At 47.6% G+C, this 22,671-nt stretch overlaps 1 long non-coding RNA gene across 1 annotated transcript; it reads left to right on the plus strand.

Moving 5' to 3' along the window:
- The first annotated feature begins 10,551 nt into the window (after positions 1 to 10,551).
- On the plus strand, positions 10,552 to 14,975 carry LOC123384614. Its single transcript, XR_006595985.1, has 2 exons — positions 10,552 to 10,921; positions 12,818 to 14,975. It is a non-coding gene; the product is annotated as an uncharacterized LOC123384614 (long non-coding RNA).
- Positions 14,976 to 22,671: the final 7,696 nt, after the last annotated feature.

A 22,671-nucleotide genomic window follows, 5' to 3' on the forward strand; every position in this document is an offset into this window, starting at 1 on the left:
GTGAGACAGGAACCAGAGCTATATTTTCATAACTAGCGTTTTATTGAAAACTTCATACATACCAGGCGCTGTGCTGAGTGCTTTTCTCATTTATTCTTTAAAAGGAAGTAATGGGTAGGTATCATTGGTCTAATTTTCAAGATGAGAAAAATCATTCTTTTGGTAGTTGAAGTAACTTTCCCGGTTACGAATTGTCAGAGCCAGGGGACCCCTGGGTGGCTCCATCGGTTAAGCTCAGGACCCCTGGGTGGCTCCATCGACTTCAGCTCAGGTCAGGATCTCACAGTCCGTGGGTTCGAGCCCCGTGTTGGGCTCTGTGCTGACAGCCTCAGAGCCTGGAACCTGCTTCGGATTCTGCGTCTCCCTCTCTCTCTGCCCCTCCTCTGCTCATACTCCCTCCCTCTCTCTCTCTGTCTCTCTCTCTCTGTCTCTCAAAAAAAAATAAACCTTAACAAAATTGTTACAACCAGGATTCCAACCTAGAATCTTCAGCCACAAAGTCTGTTCTTCGACCATGTATGAATTCTGACTCCTGCCTTTCTGAAGCACACAGTCAAACAGGTGAAGATTCCTTTCCTGGAAGGGGGGATCCCATGAGTGGAGCCGGCCAGGGGTGGGGCCCGTTCAGTTCACTTCAGGATGATAAACAGGGCCAGCGGATGTCTGGCTGGGGGCGTCCTCCTGTGCTCCCATAACTGCGTTTCCCTGTCCAGAGGGCTGAAGGCACAGGATTCAGCGTTAAAGCCCTTCCACTCTCATCGAGTAATTAATTCAGGGGATGGAAAAAACACATCACTCGTAACAGAACAAGCTGCTGTTGTCTTTGCAGAGTAGCCCTTGAGATTTCATAGGAGGCTCCTACTGAGGTCTCTGAGTGTGTGTGTGTGCGTGTGTGTGTGTGTGTGTTGGGGGGGTGATTGTGTCAGGCAAAAGCAAGCCGTGGCTGCCACACTATTTCTGTTGCATCAGTATATGAAACCACCTTCCAGAGGGCGCGTTTGAAATACTTCAAACCCGGGTCATCTGTTTCCTTTTCCCTGGGCTTTGGGCGATTCTTTTCATTCTTTTGGCTGGCTCCCACGGACTTAGGCTGATGGCTTTGGAGATCACGGGTGGACCTCAAACCAGATGTTTCACACGGGAAGCAGCAGCTGGGGGAGGCATGGGGGGCAGTGAGGGGCAGAGGCAGACAGGTTGAATCGGCAAAGATTTCTGGGCTGGACTCTCCTGTCGGGATATGAAGTCTCGAGTGGCTGGAGGGGAGCTCAGCCGGGGACCAGGGAGGCTGACTTCCAGGGCTCAGCTCCCTTGCTGTCTCGCCGTGTGGCTCCGAGCTGGCCCGTCACTTCCTCCACCTCGGGCTCTGTTTCTTTCATTTTAAAGCTTTTCACCATTTGCCCATTCTCGGATTCTCTTTTCAATCCCAACCTTTCTGGTTCCCACTGGGTGCCCCCCTGCCCCCCTTCCGGCATGTTCTTACATCTACTTCCATCTGCTAACACGTGTCTTGAATTTTTGAGCTCACGGGTCTGCGCCTACGCGTCTCCCATCAGCCGTGTTTTCTCCCACCTCCTGGGTCCGCCCATTCTGCGAGGCCCGGTTACCACGTCTCTCGCGGAGAAACCTCGAGTGGCTTACGGTCCTGTCGCCCACTCGCCGCTCTGAATTCTGCCTCTCTAAGAAACCAGCATTCGGCAAGTGTTCGCTTTGCGCGAGGGTCTCTGAAACCCCCCAATTTTCTGCACGGACTGAGGGCTGCGTGCGCTTGTTACGTAGTGGACACCCCAGAATTTTGTTCACTTGTGTCACATCTTTCCAGACCATAAGAGAACGCGTCTCTTTAGAAGTTCCCTCCGGGAGAAAGCTTTTCCCTTTTCGAGCACAACCTCTTCAACCACCAGAGCTCACGGTAACCCCGAAAAACTCCAAATGTTGGCGAGGTCCTTACCCTCCCCTCCATACAGACCATAGTGGTGCGGCTGCATAATGAACACTGGGGTCAAAACCCCGAATTCCGTCTCTGCCATTTACTGGTGGTGTGGCCTGGGGAAAACCGAGTCTCTTGTAGGCACGGGACCTATCTTTCCCCATCTAATGCTTCAGCGAGGTTACGAAAACTCTGTGGAAACTGTAAGGATCTGTGCCAGGGCAAGGTACCCTCGAGATTCACTGATGCCGAATCCCTGCATATGGTGTAACAGTTGCCTATGTGTGCGCGGGGAGGAGGGCGTGATCTTGTTTTCTAACAGCTTTGTTGAGATACAATTCACATCCCATCCAATTCCTCTATTTCAAGTGTATTTGTGACGACCGAGACGTGCACTTCTGCAAGTTGACGTGGCTCTGAGTCCTGGTCTTATTTATTTTGCTGGCTTCTTGAGTCGCTGGCTCTACCTAAGCTTAGAGCAGCCAGCGCCCTGCCAGGTGACCTTGATCTGCAAGGGCCCGGGCTCCCTGGGCTTTCGGTATGAGTCGTCCTGACCTTCTCTTGCTTGTTCACCCCGTGGAGGGGCAGGAAGGGGAAGGGTGGAGGGGAGCTCCCACCCTTTCCTGCAAAACAGCGGAGACCTCAAACCCGCACCAGCAACCCAACCAGAGAACAAAGGAGGAAGGGGTTCGTGCATTTTTATATTCCTTTTTGCCCGAAACCCAACTGAAACCGTTTTTTTTTTTTTTTTTCATCTTAAATGGTCCGGCCGTCTCTTTCTTTTTCTCTCATTTGAACGAGCTCCAAGTGCCCAGTTACTTGCAAAGTTACATCACTAATACGAAAACACTCCCAGGGGAGTAAGCTGCATCAGTAAATATTGGCCTCCTATTCGGCTTTAGACAATGATTGTTGAAATTACCCATTTTCACTGATTTAACATATTCTCTCTGACATGAAGTACCTTTTCTCCCTACTGAGACAAAAAGGTACTCCAAATGGTCTTGATGGGTCAGGAGACATTTTGATTTGGACATGGCATTGTTCTTTTTTTTTTTTTTTTAAATAACCTCGTTTATCACATTTAAAGTGGCTCCAGACTGAAAAACAAGGGAGCTGCCAAGCAGTGACTCATCGGCAGTGTTGGCTTCAAGGCACCCAGGATGGCTGCTGTCCTGGGGACGAAGGCACCCTGCTGGGGCAGAGCAAAGAGGCAGCACGGAGGTGAAGGGGCCCTTGGCCGGGAGCCGGGAGCCTGGCCTTGTAGTCTTGTTCTCTCGGGCTGGGATGATTCAGTTTCCTTAGCTCAACATCAGATGGGAATTGGAGTCTCTTAAGCATCCCTGGAGCTATGGGAATATACATTCCTACATTTGTTTGTTTGTTTGTTTATGTTGAGAGAGAGAGAGAGAGAGAGAGAGAACACAAGCAGGGGAGAGCCGACAAGGGGCTCGATCTCATGGCCCTGGGATCACGACCTGAGCCCAAATCAAGAGTAGGACGCTCAACTGACTGAGACCCCTCAGGCGCCCCTGCATTCCTAAATTCTAAGGTCTGGCAGAACACAAAGAGGCAGGAGCCCCTAGGGTTTCACAGGAGAGCGAGGCCTCTTTGACATGAGGTGACACACATGACGAGACTTCTTCCATTCCTTCACCTTCGCCTCCTTTTAGAAATCCGAGGAAAGTTCTCCAGGTTTCTGCACACAAATAAGTGAAACGGCAAAGTGTGTCCTTTAGCCTGATGGAACCTCATTTTAGTCCTGCGTGCCCCTCCCCTTCCCCATGCCCCCCCCCCTCAGATTCTATTTGCCCTTCACAGAACATCCAAGTCTACACCAGCAACCGTGAGTTTGTGGTGTGAATGTAGGGCGGACGCATGTTCTTTGACCTTGAGCAGCAGGTGAGAAAGAAACACAAGTTTTTATGGGGAAGAAGGCATTTTGGTATCAATTACTTTGCGAGATCCTTATTGCCACTTGATGAGGTTATGTTATAAATGAGCGAACGGAAGCTCAAAGCCATGAGGAGACCAGGGGAGGGCAGGTAGTAGAGCTATGGGAAACCGGGGTCCTGCTCTCCTGAGTCCTGTGTCCTTTCCAATCTGTCCTCCTTCCTTTAGATGCTCAGCAAAGTGCCTAAAACACAGGCATCGTAGATGGCACATAAGTGTTCTGGGAACCCCGAGAAGGAGGTTAAACCCAGAAGCTTCCTCTTAAGGACAATGCCCGTCCTTGTAGTTATGTCTGTATCTACAGCCCTTGGGCAAAGCCTGAAACCTGGGGCTTCCTGAATGTTTGCTGAGGAGAGAGAAGTCCTTACAGGAGAGCGTCTCTGAGCTGGACAGTCAGGGTCAGGGAAGGGCTGTCTGTTCTGAGTGAAACTATGCACAGGAAATGGATTCTCCAACGGTGGAGACAGAGTCCACATGGTTGGGGAGCTGGGATCACGAGGGGAAACGAAGAGGGAAGGGCCAGATTCTAATTGTGGAGAAACCTAGGTGTCTACACTAGACATTTAAACATTGTGCCCCAGGCAATGGAACCCCTAAACCTAATTGATTTGAGTGAAGTAATGAGACACCGATGTGAACAAATGAATGAGTAGTTACAATCCTCGGGCATCTAAGCGGGCATGTGGACAATGTGCTACCGGGAATCCTGAAAATTGTGCTACATCTCTCTTGACTGTCACAAAGCCGCCATTTTTGTCGGCTAACTCATTTTTGAGAATAACAGGAAAGCCCTTTTCCCTCGGCCTGTTTGGTAACCCACTCCCTAGCACATTTGCTTAGGACACAATTGGGATCAGTTCTCCTGATATGTCCCTGGTTTTCCCACGGAAAGTCCTGCTTCCTGGGAAACTGCTCATTCCTGGACACGTTTTCTAAGTAGATGTGGCCATTTCCCAAACGTGGGGTTCCAACCCAGGCTTCACTCCTGAAATCCATACCCATATACCCGACAAGGTTAAGGCAACTTCACTTGGGTGACTCAGAGGTCATTCAAAGCTCGTGTATCTCCAACTGATCTCATAGTTTCCTGCTATCTCACTTTTTCCTGCGCAAAGTGAGAAACTCAGGGCAAACACAGGACTCCCCTGCCACCCCATCCAATCGCCCCTTGAACACCTCCCAGACATGTCCCCTTTCCTCATTCCACCGCCACTGTCCCAGACCAAGTCACCTTTGTCCCTTCCCGAATTTTTATAGCAGAATCCTAATTTTGCTTCTTGCTCCTGAGACAAATCGTTTTTACTGTAATCAGAGTAATGACCTCAAAGTACTAATCTGGTCCTCTAACTGTACTTTTTAGTAATATCCAGTGGTTTGTATCCAAACGTCTTGATCTAGCTCCCAAGATCCATTGTATCCAAACCATGCCTGCGTGTCCGGGAGATTCATACGTATTCTCCCATCCACTCGTGTCGGGGAGGGGTTCAGGGAGACAAGGGGTGCAGGGTGAACTCATTAATACTCTATTTGTCCTTATTAGTAATGTGAGCTCTGGCAACGAATTCTCCCTTCTTCCCATTGGAGAGTACGATTTAAGATACGCTACCAGTTCCCCTTTCCCCAAAGGGAGAGGTTTTGTTAATCCAATGGTGAGAATTTGAATTTATGAGCCCATGTTTTACGAGTGGGCCCTGTCTCTTTGTTAAAGCAGTTCTCATGGGACATTCTGGAACCTCCAAAGACGTGCACACTCTTATCTTCCGTACCCCAAACTCATTCATTTGAATCAGGGCTCTTTCTCTTTCCCCTTCTTTCTTCCCAGACCTCAGGCACACCTGAGTATGCAGACCTAGAACTTTATTTTTATTATTTTTTAAAGTTTATTTTTAAGACCGAGGCAGAGCACAAGCAGGGGAGGGGCAGAGAGAGAGAGACGGAGACACAGAATCCAAAGCAGGCTCCAGGCTCTAAGCTGTCAGCACAGAGCCTGATACAGGGTTCGAACCCACGAACCACGAGATCGTGACCCGAGCCGAAGTCGACGCTTAGCCGACTGAGCCACCCAGGCGCCTGGAGATCCAGAACTTTCGATTCGGAGGCTCAAGTCCAAATCGAACTTCAACCCGAAGCCACAATTTCAGATCCAGGTTTTACCAAGGCTATGTTTTGAAATATCAAATGCTTGCCTGGCTGCCACTTTACTTTTCCAGTTGGGCATTGCTCTGTTTGCTCAATCCCCATCAGACTCCAGGGGTGGGAGCAGAGTCCTGAGATCCTGACGGCCTCTACGTATGCTTTGAGGTTTGGCTGAAATGCGATTTTCTCAGTTATTCCATCCGTGACCTTTATTAGTAGATCTCCTTTTAGTATTCTATACTGAATTTTTTGCGTCTATACAAGACAGCACAATTGTAATTCCTTGTTCAGAGTCTCTTCCCCATTGGAATAAGCTCCCTGAGGGCCATGGTCATGACAGTTGCATTTACGTCTGTCTCCTTGGTTCTAGGTAGAGGGGCTAGCCTGTATCAGTCCTCGCGAATATTTGAGAAGTTAATACAGAAGACAGCTCTGCCCCACCTTCCTCTCAGTTCTCTTAGAGGATAAGTTAGGGATTAAAAGAGAGTAAGAATGTAAAAGCATTTGAAGGTCTAATAAGCTACCCGCGTAGACACTGAGACTTCCTTCCGACTGTTGCCCTGTGTACCAGCACCTGCCCTCACTGGGCCTGTCCCATAGGGCAAAAGTAATTTCTCATTCATCCAACTTGTATCATTTTTTTTTTTTTGTTCTACGAGCACCTATATTAGATTTCCCCTGACACTGCAGAATTAATACAGGTTTGGGTTGTGTTTCGAGCACTTTTGCCCTGTAGAACCACAGAGATATTCTAGATCTCAGATTCTGACCCCAGATTACCTCTGCTTTTACTGGAATGTGAGAAGATCTCTCTTTCTCTCCTTCTCTCTCTTTCTCTCTCTCTCTCTCTGTATTCGGTCAGAATTCTCCAGAGAAACTGAACCAAAAAGATACATATGAAATCGTACGAACCAATTCCTCGGAATTGGTTCATACGATTAAAGAGGCTGACAAATCCCAAGATCTGTTTTCTTTTTTTTTTTTTTTTTGGTTTTTAAAATGTTTTCATTTTATTTTCGAGAGACCGAATGCAAGTGGGAGAGGGGCAGACACGGAATCTGAAGCAGGCTCCAGGCTCTGAGCTGTCAGCACAGAGCCCGACGTGGGGCTCGAACTCACAGACCATGAGCTGTGACCTGAGCCGTAGTCGAACACTTAACCAACTGAGCCACTCAAGGGCCCCTCCCAAGATCTGCTTTCAACAAGGTGGAGACACAGCAGAGCTGATGACGTCGTTCCAGCCGAGTCCAAGGGTGAAAGCAAGAGAAGACCCATGTCCCAGCTCTAAGGCAGTCGGGAATAGAGAGTATCCTCTCCTCTCCCACCTATTCAACCTTTCAACTGATTGGGTGAGGCCCACCCACATTGGTGGGGGAGGGGGGCTACTTTACTCAGTCCACTGATTTAAATGTTAAACTCATCCAGAAATATTTTTGCAGGCACATCCAGAATAATGTTTAACCCAATGTCTGGATGCCCCACGTCCCAGTCAGGTTGATACATGAAATTCTCTCTCTCCCTCCCTCTCGCCCTCTCATTTTTAGTTGATAGCACATAGTTGAACTAACATTAAGAGCCATGGTGCAACCCGTTTGGGGAGCCAAGAGGAAGAAGCTATTTACTTTGCCTTGATTTGGGGCAGGGTCAGGGAGGGCTTTCTAGATGGTTCCCTATGAAGTATGTTGCAAGGATGAGGTGGAGGTCCGGGCTGTGGCATCGTCTTGTATCATGAGAGACACTCTTTAAGCATCATTGAAATGTGATAGCAGATTGAACTAGTAAAATTACTCTCAGAGTGGTTTACATTTTCTTCAGATGTTTTTTTTTTTTCTTCTTCTTCTTCTTACCTGTCTCAGTTTCTCTCCAGGAAAGGTCTAGGCACCTCAGGAATAAAATAGGGCCCTGGTTCAGGAACCAGAGAACCTGGTTCTGACGGGATGATGTTAGGCAAACTTCCTCGTGTTCCTGATGTTAGATTACTTCCTCAGCAAACCTCTGCTTCCTTATTTGTTAAAAAGGAAAAAAAAAAGGAATAAAACTCTCTACTGCTCAGTATTGATGTCACTCAAATAAAAAGACAAAATGCACTCGAGAAAGAATCCAGCTCTGTGCCCAACCCAGACGGGGTTTGGTAAAGGTTCGCCCCTACATGCCCTCTGCAGCTCGGTCCCCACAGAGGGAGGTGAGCAGGCCAACCCCAGAGCCATCAGTGAGACCCAGAGATGAGGCAACCTGACTTGCACAAGACAGGGGAGAGACGTGGAATGTGTTTTCTGGAAGCCACCTGGGGTGTGACAGGGAAAGGAAGCCAGAGTGGAAGGCAGCAGCCTGTCGGCCAACAAACGCTTCGGCCAAGAATGCTCCCCAGGCATCAGGGAGGAGGGCAGAGACCCCTCTCAACTTTACCAGATTGCCGTGGTCCTGTTATTCATTAGAGGTGTGGAAGGGGGGTAACACCGGACGGTGGGAGCACAGAGGGCTCAGGTAGCCGAGCCAGCGCCCCCATGAGGGAGGAATCCTGCCTGGCTGGGGCTGGAGGTTCTCTTCCGGCTACCGCTCAATACTCAGTGCCTTACCTAGCCCCCCCCACCCAAGCCCCATTCTTCCTGTTGGCGTCATCCTGAGAAACAGAACCTTCTCTTCCCCCTGGGGTCTGGTGGGCAGCGCCCGGCTGGGACAGTGGTGACTGAGAGCCCAGTGCTTGGGCCTGCGACAGGGGGCTGGCCTTGTCAGCCCTGGACGAGCACAGCGAGAGCCCCCCTCCCCCACCCCTTTTCCCGAGGAAGGCCCACTCCGAACAGATCTGTTGAGTCTCTTCTCAAAACCTGGAATCTTCTGTGTCACAGAGGCAGCCATCTTGGAAGCCTGTCAATCAAAGCCAGCACCTCTGTCCCACACAACCACACATCTATACCACGGGGCCTTCCCAGGCTACGTGCCCGGGTATGAACCCTCCCGACTGCCTTACTTCTAAGCTTTGCTAACACTCTTCCTTCCTCCTGTAATGTCCTTCCTTCTCCCAGGCTTCTTAGAGATTTATCTTTTAAGACCCAACTCCAATGCGTCGGTCTTCCCCGAAACACACAGTCGTGCTGAGTTCTGCCCTTTTCTGCTCATGTGTGTGCTGTGTATGTTTTCCGTCGCACCCGTTTATTCTGTCTCGCCAAAAAATAGTTCGCGGTCAACAAATTTACCTTCCCTCACTAGATCGAATGTTCCTTGAGGAAGGATAGCTCAGAGGAGGAAGGGGAAACCGGGCTGTCATCACTTGGGGCCGCTGAAGGGCAGGGGTAGTTTAGGTGAGGCCAGGAATGCACTCATCTCGGGTGCAAGATGTCACTACGCACCAAAAAACTCAGAAGTCAAGATAAATATTTGAATGCAATACTGGGGGAAAAAATCAAAATTAATTTTAAAATCCTTGATGGGGAGGCTCAGTTGGTTACGCATCCTACTTTCAGCTCAGGTCGTGATCGCAGGGTTGGTGGGTTCGAGCCCCACGTCGGGCTCTGTGCTCACAGCTCTGAGCCCGGAGCCTGCTTCGGATTCTGTGTCTCCCTCTCTCTCCGCCCCACCCCCGTTCGTGCTCTGTCTCTCTCTGTCTCTCTGTCAAAAATAAACTTTCATAAATAAGGAAACAAAAATCCTTGATGAAAAAACTATTAACATTTTTTAAAAAAGAAAAAAAGGCAGGCTGCTGTTTACTTGTCTCATGGCCCTGTCTTCTACAACCTTGGTAGTTGTTTCGAGTCAGCCCAAGGTCTCAAAGCCATGTTGCCCTCTTGGCTGCTGCTGGGTGAGCTCATGAGGGGTAACCGTGAAGTAAAAACAAGCTGTGTGACACGGGGCTTTAAATGCAGTCATTTTGTGTGTGTGTGTGTGTGTGCAGTCAGTTTTTATTAGATTTTTCTACTGGAATCCAAATGTAGGAGAATATTTCAGTGAGTATGTGTACAGGTGCACATTTTTGCATGTTTCCTTCAATCTCAAGCTCCAGTCTGGCTCTGCAAGGCAGGGGGAAGATTTAGGCAATCAGGTAAGGACCCTTCTCTCCCTCCTCCTCCACTAAAGGGTCTCCATGCAGGAGGTCTGGCCGTCTAGTTCTCTCTTGGGGCCCGAGTCATAATCCCCACACTACTCAGTTCAGAAACTTCTGGAGATATCAATCCCTTCTCCTTTTAAGTTGGAAATACATTAGTTGCTCTTACTAATGCCTTCATGATGGCTTCTTCATCCCCGTGTTTTGTTTACCTTTGTTTATAAACAAAAGAGAGTGATTTTTTTTTTTATTCAGTGTACGTTTTTGGGTATTCCCATGAGCACTTACTCTCGTCCCCAGCCACTGGGGGACACACTGAGAATTCAGAAATAAGTGAGCAAACAACCTGTCCCGAAGTCACCGGTCATTTACTGTGCTGGTCCGGGCACTGTTGGGTGGGGAAGGCAGGAGACAGAGGACAGAAAGTGAAAACACAATTGCAATGCGGTGTCATAAGGGTCATGGCAGAGCTAAGCTCAGTGGCTCCAGAAACACAGAGGAGAAAGCTATTATCCCTGCCTTCCTAGGCGGAGGGCAACCAGGAGAGGCCGGTGATGCCAGAATGAGATGGAATGTTGGCCATGTCAGCGGCCCCGGTGGACAGGGAGGGGGAGGAGGTAGACGGGCAGTGGTCTTCCTAAAATGCTCAAGGGGAAAATCGTTTCTGGAAAAGGCAGAGGAGCTGCCCGTGGAAAGCTCCGAGCAAGGGCAGGCCAGGTGCCTTTGGGACACGACACTGTGTCACTGTGTCTGGCCCCTGAAATAGGACAGTGAAGCATTAGACCTTGGGATCCCCACCATGGAGATGACCTGTGCGGGGCACTGAGCCCTGATGGGTCTCAAACCACGAAGAGCGACGTGGTCAGGTTTGTAGTCTCAAGTTTGCCTTCGGGGTCACCGTGTGAGAGCGGGCGGGGCTCAGCCAGGGGGAGAGAGAGAGAGAGAGAGAAGCAGGCTGGCCCGGCCTGTTGGAGACAACATGCGCCATGCTAATGAGAGGAAATAGAAAATGTAATTAACATGTCTGCCACCAGAAATGAGAGCTAAATCTATTACTCTCTTCCTCCCGTTTCTATTATACGTTATTGTGTTTCAATTATGATTTTGAAAGTAGTTCCTTGAGGAAATATGTCAAGGCTCTGCAGTGGCAAAGAAGGAAATGGGACCATGAAAGTTTAATTGATCGCAGTGACTGCATTTAGAAAAGGAAGAAGAAAATGAAAAAGAGAAGAAAGGCGGAAAATTTGACAGTATTGCTGACAGGTCACCTGCTGTGAGCGGGGGGGGGGGTGGTGAGCAAGAGAAACCAGAGGTGTCTGAATATTTATGGGGTCCCTTTATGGCGTGTGGGGAGGAGGGGCGAGCAAACACGATTCCTGCCGGCCAAGTGCGCCTTTCCATACTCCGGGGTCCTAGGAGTCTGCTCGGTTTTTCCCTGAAGACACTGTGAGCAAGGGTTTGAGGACAGTTTGAGGGGCAAGAGCAGTGTGGCTGTGAATGCCGGGCTGGACATTGGGTCGGGGTGCAGGAGTGAGCAGAGAATGAGCGAGTTAGCCACGACCCTGCTCGCAAAAACCATGCAGTCTAGCGGTGAGTGGCAGGGGCTGAGACTATGGGCAAGGAGGTGCGGACGGAGAGCATCTACTTGGGGTTGAAAGAGCAAGACTGCACTCATGGGAAGGTGGGGAGGCAGGCCAGTGAAATGAACAGGCTACCAGTCCCTGATTGGCATGCTAGCCAGTGACCCCTCTCGAGGGAGGGACACCCCAGTCGTCTTCAGAAAGGATGGATGGGTGCGTTCCAGGTACATTCATTTATTCATGTACTCACTCGGCAGGTAAGTGGGAATTCGCCCAAGAAAAAGCCCCAAGCCTTATCCTGGAGGGCTGCCTGGGCTCCTGGGGGGCAGACACATCAGGAAATAATTGCAAAGCGAGGAGGTCCAGCTAAGACAGCCATGCGTACAACGTAACACAGAGGTGTTCCCGGATCTCCTGCACGGAGCAGTGAATTCTGTCCAGGAGGAAACCAGGAGATTTCCAAGAGAAACAACGCTTTGAAACAAGTCTTAAAAGAGGGTGGGAGTTTTCCTGGTGGACTGATGAGTGAAGCGTGCAGAGAAGGGGTCCCAACAAAGCCACAGCCCAAGTCACACAAGTCAGGGAGACGGGAAGCAGAGTGGTGATTCCAGGGGGCCCAGGATTGGCGTGGTGGTGACAGGAGAGGATGATGAGAGAATCACACACTACAGAAACCAGGTCCAGAAGGATGCTGAGGACTGTGCCAGGGAGCTCGTGTGTGATCTTGACCACGCTGGTGAGCTGGGGGGTGTTTGTAAGCACGAGGGTGATACGTGGGTTCCAGGAAGTCTACTCCAGAAACCCCATGGAGGGTGGCCAGGAGGGAACAGAAGGTGAACAGAAGCAGTCCTGGGGACAGAAGCCAGGAGGGGACAGAAGTTCCCAGACAGAGTCCGCCTGGGAAGCCACAGTAGAAGGATAGAGACATAGTGGGATCTGAGGAAGGGCAGTGAAAGCACAACCAGATGAGGGGACATCCTGGGGGCGGGCATCAGCCTACCGATGTTCAACGCAAATCAGTGGAGACTGGTCTGGAGACATTCTGCCTCAATCAACCCCTTGGGGTTAAAGCCCGGCAAACAATAGAATTTTTGAAGGTGAGGCTGGAAGCTCTTTTCCTAATTCCCTCCATCCTGTCTGTTTTCTTTTCCATGTCCTGATCCTGTCCGTTCCCCCAAATAGTCCGGCAGGTGCTCCCCTTTGACAGATCGGGAAGGGAGGCCTCCCCGAAGTTCCACAGCTTGTTGGAAGGTGGTGCGTGAAGTAATCTGTGGGCCTGGAAAGAGAGTCATGACTTTCTCCCTGCAGAACCAGGACAGAATCCGCCTCCCCATCCCTCCTCCTGGCCCCCTTTCGCCCTCCCTCCCTCCCTCCCTCCTTTCCTTCTTCGCTGCCTCTGTCTCTCCATTCACCATTTGCAGGGCCCTTATTCTGGGTCAGAATGATGCTAGACTTTGAAGATAAGGCGTGTCCAGGAAGACACGGGGCTGGGCTCACGGAAACACAGCCGAGGGCAAGAGACACACCTGAATAAGCCACTAGGGAAGGTGGCTGTGACAGCTGTGTTCTCGTGTCCTTCTGCGGAAGAAGGGGGTCTACCTGGGTCTGGGGAAGCAGGTGAGGCTTGGGGAAGGAGACGGCGTTTGCTCTGAGAGTGAAGGGGAGGCCTCTAGCTTCAGAAGCCCGAGCTCAGAGCCTCGCCACAAAAGTTACTCAGCCGAAGAATCTACCTTAACCCCGCAATGAGTCACACGGAACCGGGCGGCTGGTTCATGGGTTTCCTGGGGAGCTCCGATGTTTCTTACTCAGATGTATGTCCTTCTGAGCACTCAGCCCGTGCGGAGCCCGTGCAGGTCCCTGCCCCAGGCTACCGGGAGCAGGTGGTGTGCCCAGCAGTATGTCCTGGATGTGGGGGCCTCTCTGCCATCACCCTTCAGGAGGCTGGAGGCAATGCCTTTAATAAAAGCATCACAGAGGTTAATTCCAGTCCTCTGAGCGGCAGCGGGAGGGGTGGCTCGCCGTTCATGAGGGAGGCAGCCCAGCATTGTGAAGGGACACAGATGAATAAAGCCACTGTTTACAAGAAATTCTAATCTTAGGGCAGTTCAAGGTAAAGACAGACACCAGCCAGGAACAGCCAAGAACAACACCACCAGAACACACGGAGCCAGAGGCCTCCTGCCAGACGCCGTTTTTCCTCTAGATATTGTCGCCAAAAGACCCACTCAGAAAACCTCTCTGTCCCCTGGGCACCGTCCCCCCCCCCCCCCCAGCATGTCAGTAATAAGAATAGCAAAAATAATTAGCTGTGATATTGGATCGCCTACGAAGGTTCTAGACATTTGTTTATATGATTTCACTTTAATCCTGGCCCTCCCCGCGCCCTCTGCAAGATCTAAGCAGGTGTTATCACAGTAAAGGAAACAGAGAAGTCGAGAAATTGGTTGAAGTCACACAGTTAATGAGTAACAGAGTTCACGTAGGTCTAAGATGCGAACGTCAGTCTATCCGGTTTTCAGATTCCTAACTTCGTTTTGCCGAGTGAGGAAACTGCTTCTGCAGACTGAGGTTTTACTTCTTTCGGAATCTCCTACATCCCGTCCGATGTGTCTCAAGTATTCGGGGCTGTGAGGATCTTTTAAAAATGTTAAAAGCAAAGCCTGACTTCCCTCCACAAACTATACTGCTGCACATGGAGAGTTTTACGTAAAATTTAAGGGTATTTATAGATTTTTTTTTTTACAGCTATCTGCGAACTTCAGGTTAAGACACCCTGATGACATTCTTTTTTTTTTTATGAATTGATTTAGGATTATGGTTTTTCAAGCCTCAGATTGTCATCATTCACAGCAGAACTCTGTGAGCTGCCCCTGCCCCTCCCCGACCGTCCATCCACTCCTCCCATTTGCTCTGTTTGCCTCTGCTCTAGGTGGGGCAGGAGAGATTCAGAAGAGGGACAGAACCGGCTGTCCTTGATAGGACTTCGAGGTCACTGGAGCTCCGAGTCTCATTGACAGTTGGGGCATTTCACTTCTTACATCACCTGTGGCTTATCCAAGTGTCCAGAGGTCGGAGTGAGCTCTGTAACTCACACGGCCCCTTTGAACTGAGGGGCAGAGACAAAATGACAATGAACTTGTGACTTGTCAAAGTTCCCCAACACACCTTGGTCTTGGTGGCCCCAGGCCTTCAGGCTTATTATCTTTCCCTCTGCTGGGTCATTTGCTCCTCTTCAAGACAAGCTTGGCCTCATCTCCTTTTGGATGCCCTCCCTGGACGTTGCCCACTACGTCCAGATGATAAGCCCTGGAAATAAATGTTTGTCAAACGGCACAATGAATGAATGAAGGCAGCTGGGGGCAGTTCTTTGGAGGCAAAGTATGACAGATCTCACAACTCCCTTAAACCATGTTGATGGATATTAGACCATTGGCGTTTTAGCCTCAATTGTGATATTAGTTGAGGGTTTTGTTTTCCTTTTTGTTTTTGAGCTGGAGTCATGAGACAGTTTTGGGACTTTCCTTTTGGGTTCCTTGGAGTTTTTCATCAGATAATTACCAGGAAAAGTTTCCTTCCTTCCTTCCTTCCTTCCTTCCTTCCTTCCTTCCTTCCGTCCTTCCTTCCTTCCATCCTTCCTTCCTTCCTTTTCTTCTTTCCTTCTTTACATCTTTCCCTCTTTCTTTCTTCTTTCTTTCTTTCTTTCTTTCTTTCTTTCTTTCTTTCTTTCTTTCCTTCTTTCTTTCTAGGGAGAGGGAGGGGCAGAGAGACAGGAAGACAGAGAACCTCAAGCAGGCTTCACATTCAGCACAGAACCTGACATGGGGCCCAATCCTATGACCCTGGGATCATGCCCTGAGGTGGAATCAGGAGTCCCACACTCAAAGGACGGAGCCGCCCAGACGCCCTGGAAAGGTGCCCTTTATATCAAATATGTCCTTGGAGACATTCTCAAACTCGAAAGTCTGTTGAAGACACGAGTTTGCCCTGGAGATAACTATGTGTATCTGTGTTCAAAGAAGGATTTGGGGGTCATCTATCTTTGATACTTAAAAGTATCGGGGCGCCTGGGTGGCGCAGTCGGTTGAGCGTCCGACTTCAGCCAGGTCACGATCTCGCGGTCCGTGAGTTCGAGCCCCGCGTCAGGCTCTGGGCTGATGGCTCGGAGCCTGGAGCCTGTTTCCGATTCTGTGTCTCCCTCTCTCTCTCTGCCCCTCCCCCGTTCATTCTCTGTCTCTCTCTGTCCCCCAAAAAATAAATACACGTTGAAAAAAAATTTAAAAAAATAAAAAAAATAAAAAAAAATAAAAGTATCTTATGAATAGTTTCCCAAGCTTGGAGAGTCTGGGCTGGACAGGATTCCGGGAGGAATAATCGGAACAGCCTATCAGCGATGCTATATCTGCAGGTTGCCAGAACTATGGCTGTCTTCAAATATTCAGGCAGGTGCACTGTAGCAACATGGCGGACCTTACAGTTCTGGCAACCCCTGACCTCCTTCCAGGGGACCCACAAGGTCAAACTTATTTTCATGATTAGCTGCCATTTGCACTGATGGGGTAAAGGCCTGGGCGGTTAAACTGCGGGTTCTTCGGCATGAATCAAGGCAGTGGCACCAGATTAGAAGAGTGGCCATTACATTTCTCATCATCACACACTCGCAGTAGGACAAAACGGGCAAAAGCTACCAGCTTCGCCCACACATGTCCTTGGCGAAGCAAGGAAGATCCGTAATCGGACTCCAATCTTTGAGTACACGTCTTAATTCCGTCATGATGAGGGGCATGTGCATCGCCTATTTCAAGCAGCTCCTCTCCGCGAATGCCATGTTCACTTGCAAGAAGAGTCGGTCGGCAATTTTTTTTTTTCTGATGTGGGTATTTCAAAAATATTTTCTCAGAAGTGAACTCAGCGGGCCTGTCACTTCGACGAATACGAGTGCCGTGATCTGTTGTGAATAATAAAATGCAAGCTTTCAAGCAGGAACTAAAGTTTAGAAAACTGGCGTCGGCCACCATGAGCTCGACTTTTTGTTTAAAATACATGAGGAAACCCAGCTCCACGTGGATATGTAGCTGTAAAGGAGTGTTTCGATAGCCTCTTTGGTTAATTGGATAATTGAGATAATGAATGCTGTAGGAGATAATAATTAGTCTTCTTAGATACTACACTAAAACTTGACATGTAGTAGTTTCTTAAGGGATTGTTGCGATGTAGAATCTGAAGCCATGAATGTGTGGTTTTTTTTTCATACTCTATTATGTTACTTTGTTTTTGTTTTAATTTTTTTCACATTTATTTATTTTTGAGAGGCAGAGAGAGGCAGAGCATGAGCAGGGGAGGGAGAGAGAGAGAGAGAGAGAGAGGGAGAGAATCTGAAGCAGGCTCCAGGCTCTGAGCTGTTTGTTAGCACAGAGCCCAACGCGGGGCTCAAACTCACAAACTTTGACAGAGCCTGGAGCCTGCTTCAGATTCTGTGTGTCCCTCTCTCTCTGCCCCTCCGCACTCCCGCTCTCTCTCTCCCAATCTCTCTCTCTCTCTCTCAAAAATAAACAGTAAACATTTTTTTTTTAATTTTAAAAATAAATGAATATGGTTATTTTATTACAATGTTACTTATGTGACTAGTAGCTGGATTATTAGTTATTTGCATGAATTGATACATATTTTTAACCTTCCTAATTTTAATTTCTTTGATTTTTTAAATTTCCTTTTTTTAATTTTAATATGATAAATATTCATAGATATAGCTCATACAAACTAAAGTTCTTGACGACCCCTAACAATTTTAAAGAGTGCAAAAGCATTTTGAGGTCAAAAACAATTGGAAACCACGGCAATGTAACAATCCTTTTGCAAAAGTTTGCAAAAGTATCTTCAGAAGCAATTGTTACTGTTCGGTGAATGGGTAAATTGGTCCAGTGCCCATAATCCAATACATTTCAGCCCCACTCCTGTGCCACTAACCCAGGGTCTGAAATCTACGGGGCTGGTGGTCTTCTATGAGGTCTACCAGCTGCCTGAGCAAGGCAGTCTCTTCCTCTCTGGGCCTCAGTGTCCTTATCCACACAATGTTTGATGAGCGGACCAGACTGTCTCTAAGACATCTTCCAACTCTGACATTCGATGAAACTATTTGGAGGAATATTTGAAAGATAATAAAAACAAAAATTGGGTTGTTTTCAAACCATAGTTGACGATTCATTTTCCCATCTGAATTTTTACTTGGTGCTTTTATACACACACTGCAGTAACTGTCATTGAAGATTCTAGAGGCAAATTGCCTGGCACTTACTCTTCTGCCACTAACTGGCTATGTGAACTTGGATACGTTAATTAACCCCTCTATGCCCCATAAAACTGTTGAGTGGATCAAGTGAGTTAGGAGAGGCACAGGGTTTAGAATAAATTCTGGCTTGTGCTACATGCTCAGTAAATTATTATTAGCAACTGATTCACTATGTTGTAATTGTGTGTTCATACGATTGTCTCCCTTCCTAGACCCAACTTGCAGACTAGGACCGCACCTGGTTCATCATTACATGTCCAGCCTCTAAAATAGTGCCTGGGACATAATTTGCACTCAGTAAATCCTTGGGAAATGGATAAATGACCGATTTGATATTGGCAAGAGATAATCAGTCCCAGATCTCTCTTACTTTGGGTAGAGTATAATTTTCCACAGGATTTGGGTTGACCCATGGGATTGCAGAGGTCATAAATGTGCTCGTGTGGTGTGGCCTGTGTGGTATGCTTTGGTTATAATGATGACGATAATAATCCATGAGAACAGCCCCTGGTAACCACTGCTTCCTTAGCCCGGGCCCAGAATGAACCAACTATATAGCAGGCTTCCATCGTGCACCCTAGATACAACCCCAGACAACTATGCTCTGAGGCAGAGCTGTCCAACCCCTTCCCCCTGCCCAACACACATAGGGGATCTCTCCTGGGCAGTGCAGAATTTCTTTCATGGGATTGTATGTCTTTGGACTGCCACAGTGGTGCTGACAAACTGTGGTACAATTGTCTGTCTAGTAGGGGCCTGCACAAAATACTTGCCTGCTGTCCATATGCCCCAGGGCTGCCCTGCCCTCCCCCCTCAAGTCCATCCAAGATTACCTAAGTGGACTCGGGAACAAAAGAATAGAAGGTTAATGACACATGACTGAGATTTGAGGCTGGTATTTATTTATTTATTTATTTATTCATTTGTTTATTCATTTATTTATTTTAATTCACATCCAAGTTAGTTAGCATGTTGTGCAATAATGATTTCAGGAGTAGAATCCAGGGATGCAGTCCCTACATGTAACATTCAACGCTCACCCTGATAACTGTGCACTTTAATGCCCGTTGCCCATGTAGCCCATCCCCCCCCACCGACAACCCTCCCAGCACCTCTCAGTTTGTTCTCTATGTTTAAGAGTCTCTTGTGTTTTGTCCCCCTCCCTGTTTTTATGTTATTTTTGCTTTGAGGGTGGTTTTTGGAACAACAATCCACCTATGCAAATCGACAGGGATATCTCCCAGAATGCACGTGGCCGGAAATAACAGAAAGCCCAACTCTAGCTGTTGTAAATGACAGTGGTACCTAAAAAAATAGAGGTAGTAGAGGGACTTCTGGAAAAGTCTGACCCATGAGCTCCACCGTATCCCCAAGGCCTTGTTTCTGTCTATCTATTCGCACTGCTTCGGATCATAGCAGCTTCATTGTAACAGTGACCCCTTCACGCTTTCGGGTAAGGTTGGGGGCCGTGGCGACCAAGGCCATGTGCTAATTTCTGTACATCCGCAGAGGCAATGAGCATACCAAGGACTGGGCCACACCTGGCCCTGAACCGATCACTCCCCCATTCTTCATTCTACCTGTGTTCTCTGTTATCACCCACTTAGTATTTAGTGAGAGCCTTCTCTGCCAGGTGTTCTCCCACGTGGCGGGAATACAGTCGATACAATTACTGCCCACAGTGGATTGACACGCTCTGGACAGTCTATAGCACTAAGACGCATAGATTAGGTAGCTAGGCAGGTAGATAATTATATATGCAGAAACATAACAATGGTTATCATTTATGGAGACCGGCACCAGTCGTTACACTGATGTTCTCCACTTGCATTTTCATTCTATCCTCAACATGTTTCTGTATTCTCGTCCACATTTCAGCATTATGGAAAATGGGAGAGCAAAGGTGAGTGAGTTACTAGGCTCGCACCGTAAGTCTGGAAGTATAAATTCGTATTTTGTTTTTCTTATTTTGCTGTGTGCACCACCTCCCATGCAAGGACATAGCCTGTTCCCCTTCAGCCGAACTGTGAGTCACAGGCCAAATGATGTGTCAACATAGAATGCACTAACCTTTTATTAATTTCGTTATGGGGATTTAGTTAAACCCTTTGGTATACTTTGGTTAAACACTAAGTGCTCAGAACCCCATATATTAATCAATTTTCCAAAAGTAAATAGTCATCTGTCTCCATAGATACCACATAGGTATTCTTGCTAATATTATTACCTGGATAGTTTTTTTTTAATGTTTATTTATTTTTGAGAGAGAGACAGAGACAGAGTGCAAGTAGGGGGAGGGACAGAGAGAGAGGGAGGCACAGAATCAGAAGCAGGCTCCAGGCTCTGAGCTATCAGCACAGAGACCAGCACGGGGCTTGAACTCACGAACCTCAAGATCACGACCTGAGCAGAAGTCTGTCGCTTAATCGACTGAGCCACCCAGGTGTCCCATTACCTGGATGATTTTAAACCCTTGCCATATATCATTGTGATTATCCTCACCCCTTTTAACTCATTAGAAAATCAATGAATTTTTATTATAGAAAACCTGAAAGGAAATAAAAATTATAAAATGATAGGAAAAAATCACCCAGGGTTCAACAACCCATAAAAAACATCTGGGGCCTTAGTTTTTCCCAGGTCTTTTCCCTCTGTATTGTACTTTCACAAAAAAATAAGATCACATTGTATATACCATCTTGCACTATGTTCTGTCTACTTATTCTTATGCTTCACAGCTTCATATGTTATTATAACAACTTTATTAATCTTATTTTCTATGTCACAATTCTAGTGTATAAAATAAGCCATAAATTTATTAGTCATTCTTTCGCTGTTGGACATTCAGATCGGATGATTAATAAATCTATTTGAGCTTCCTCCTAGGAAGATATAAAGTACTTTTATTTATTTATTCAATCCCAATTAATTTTTCCAGTGGCGAATTATGTTGAGACATGCCTAGATTTTTCACTGTCTACATGTCTGTCGCCGAATTCATCAGCTTCTTCCAGGAGGAAAAAAAAAAAAAATCCTTGTTTCTATTATATCTCCTCACTTGCAAGGTTAATGGCTCCCTGTTTTCCAGGTCGGCCTGGCTTAGAAATGCCAAGTCAGCCTGACTCCCTGCTCCTTGAAAATTCGTATCTAATCGGCTTCCAGGACCGCTCAGCCTTCCTTTCAGAGTAGAGTGACATTGCATTTGGATCTTTCCCCCGATTTGCAGAGTAAATACCCAAAGCCAGGCTCCTTTATCTCATGTTTTCTTTACCTAAGAGCCAGAGTTATGACTCAAGTAACTGCACAGTCGTGTATAGAAAGTTCTTGATGAACATTGGATAACATGAATGCTGAATGAAGAAGCAAAAAATTCCTTTGACCTTTTATTGATTTTAAACATGAATTACTGCTTCATTGCTCCACTACGGGCTTGTTGGAAGCAAGGATCATAAGTTAATCATAAAGTTCATTTCCTGAATAGGCCTACTGTGTGCCAGGTACACTGCCGAGCATCGTACAGAGTTTCCTTTAATGCTGTCCTGGCTCTGTTTGTAGAGATCAACTTTGTTTCTTAGACGGGATGTGGAAAGGTGGCAGGACTTTCCCGAGATACCCGAGGGGCTGCTTTTTAACCCAGGAGATTTGCCTAGATGTAGTGTCTGTCAGACAGCCCTGATACACACATTGGATTAAATCATGAAGGATGGAGCCTACTGGGTGAGCCCTAATCGTATCACGGTTGTCTGCTTTGGTTCCCCCTCGAGGGCCAAGCAATCGTTATCAACAGTGAAGTTTGGGCAATGAATAGGTTCAAGGAAAAGAGAAATATATGTTCTAATTTTCCATTAAAAATATTTCCTGGAGCGCCTGGGTGGCTCAGTCGGTTAAACATCCGACACTTGGTTTTGGCTCAGGTCATGATCTCACGGTACGTGAGTTCGAGCCCTGCATCGGGCGCTGGGCTGTCAGCGTGGAGCCTGCTTGCGGTTCTCTCTCTCCCTCTCTCGCTGCCCCTCCCCTGTGTACACCCTCTTTCTATCTTAAAATAAATTAATTAAATTAAAATATATTTCCCAGTGGTATGGTACCATCATTTTATCCTCTGTCATTATCCTGAAAGCCCCAGATTCTGGTGGGTGTGTTTGTGGGGGTCACGGGAGAATGCATGCCTCCAGTCTCTGGGGTGGAACTACAAGGAACAGTCTTATGGTTGAGAGTCACGGCCATTAGCTTTCAGGACACTGAACCTCAAATCCCATCGATGAAGCTCCCCAAACTTGTGGCATTGCGCATGTTGATTAACCTCTTCAAGTCTCAGTTTCCTCATATTTAAAACAACAGAGTAAACCCTTGGATGGCCAATGACTTGTTCTGCAAGTATTCTGCAAGATGAGCAAACATTTCTGATAAATTTTAACTTGATAAGCAAAGTCTTGCAATAGGTGTAATACGTGATGTCAAGATCACATTATCACAACTGAGCCTTCTCTCTCTCTCTCTTTCTCTCTCTCTTGCTTTGGGATTATGGGTGATCAACAATACAATGTCACATTTCCAAGAAATCCTCAAAATGAGGCAAATGCCAGTGTCGCTGGATAGGTTCCTTGTTAAGACTGCACAAAAAGAAAGATTCCACTGAGCCCATAGATAGCAGTGATTCCATTAGTGATAGTGCAAGTCATCCTACACAATAACCCTCCTCTCTCTTGTCTCCCTCGTACCAGCCACAAAGGTTTTCAAAGTTACGTGA

The sequence above is a fragment of the Felis catus genome, chromosome A3, assembly GCF_018350175.1.
Source record: "Felis catus isolate Fca126 chromosome A3, F.catus_Fca126_mat1.0, whole genome shotgun sequence".
Lineage (NCBI taxonomy): Eukaryota > Metazoa > Chordata > Mammalia > Carnivora > Felidae > Felis > Felis catus.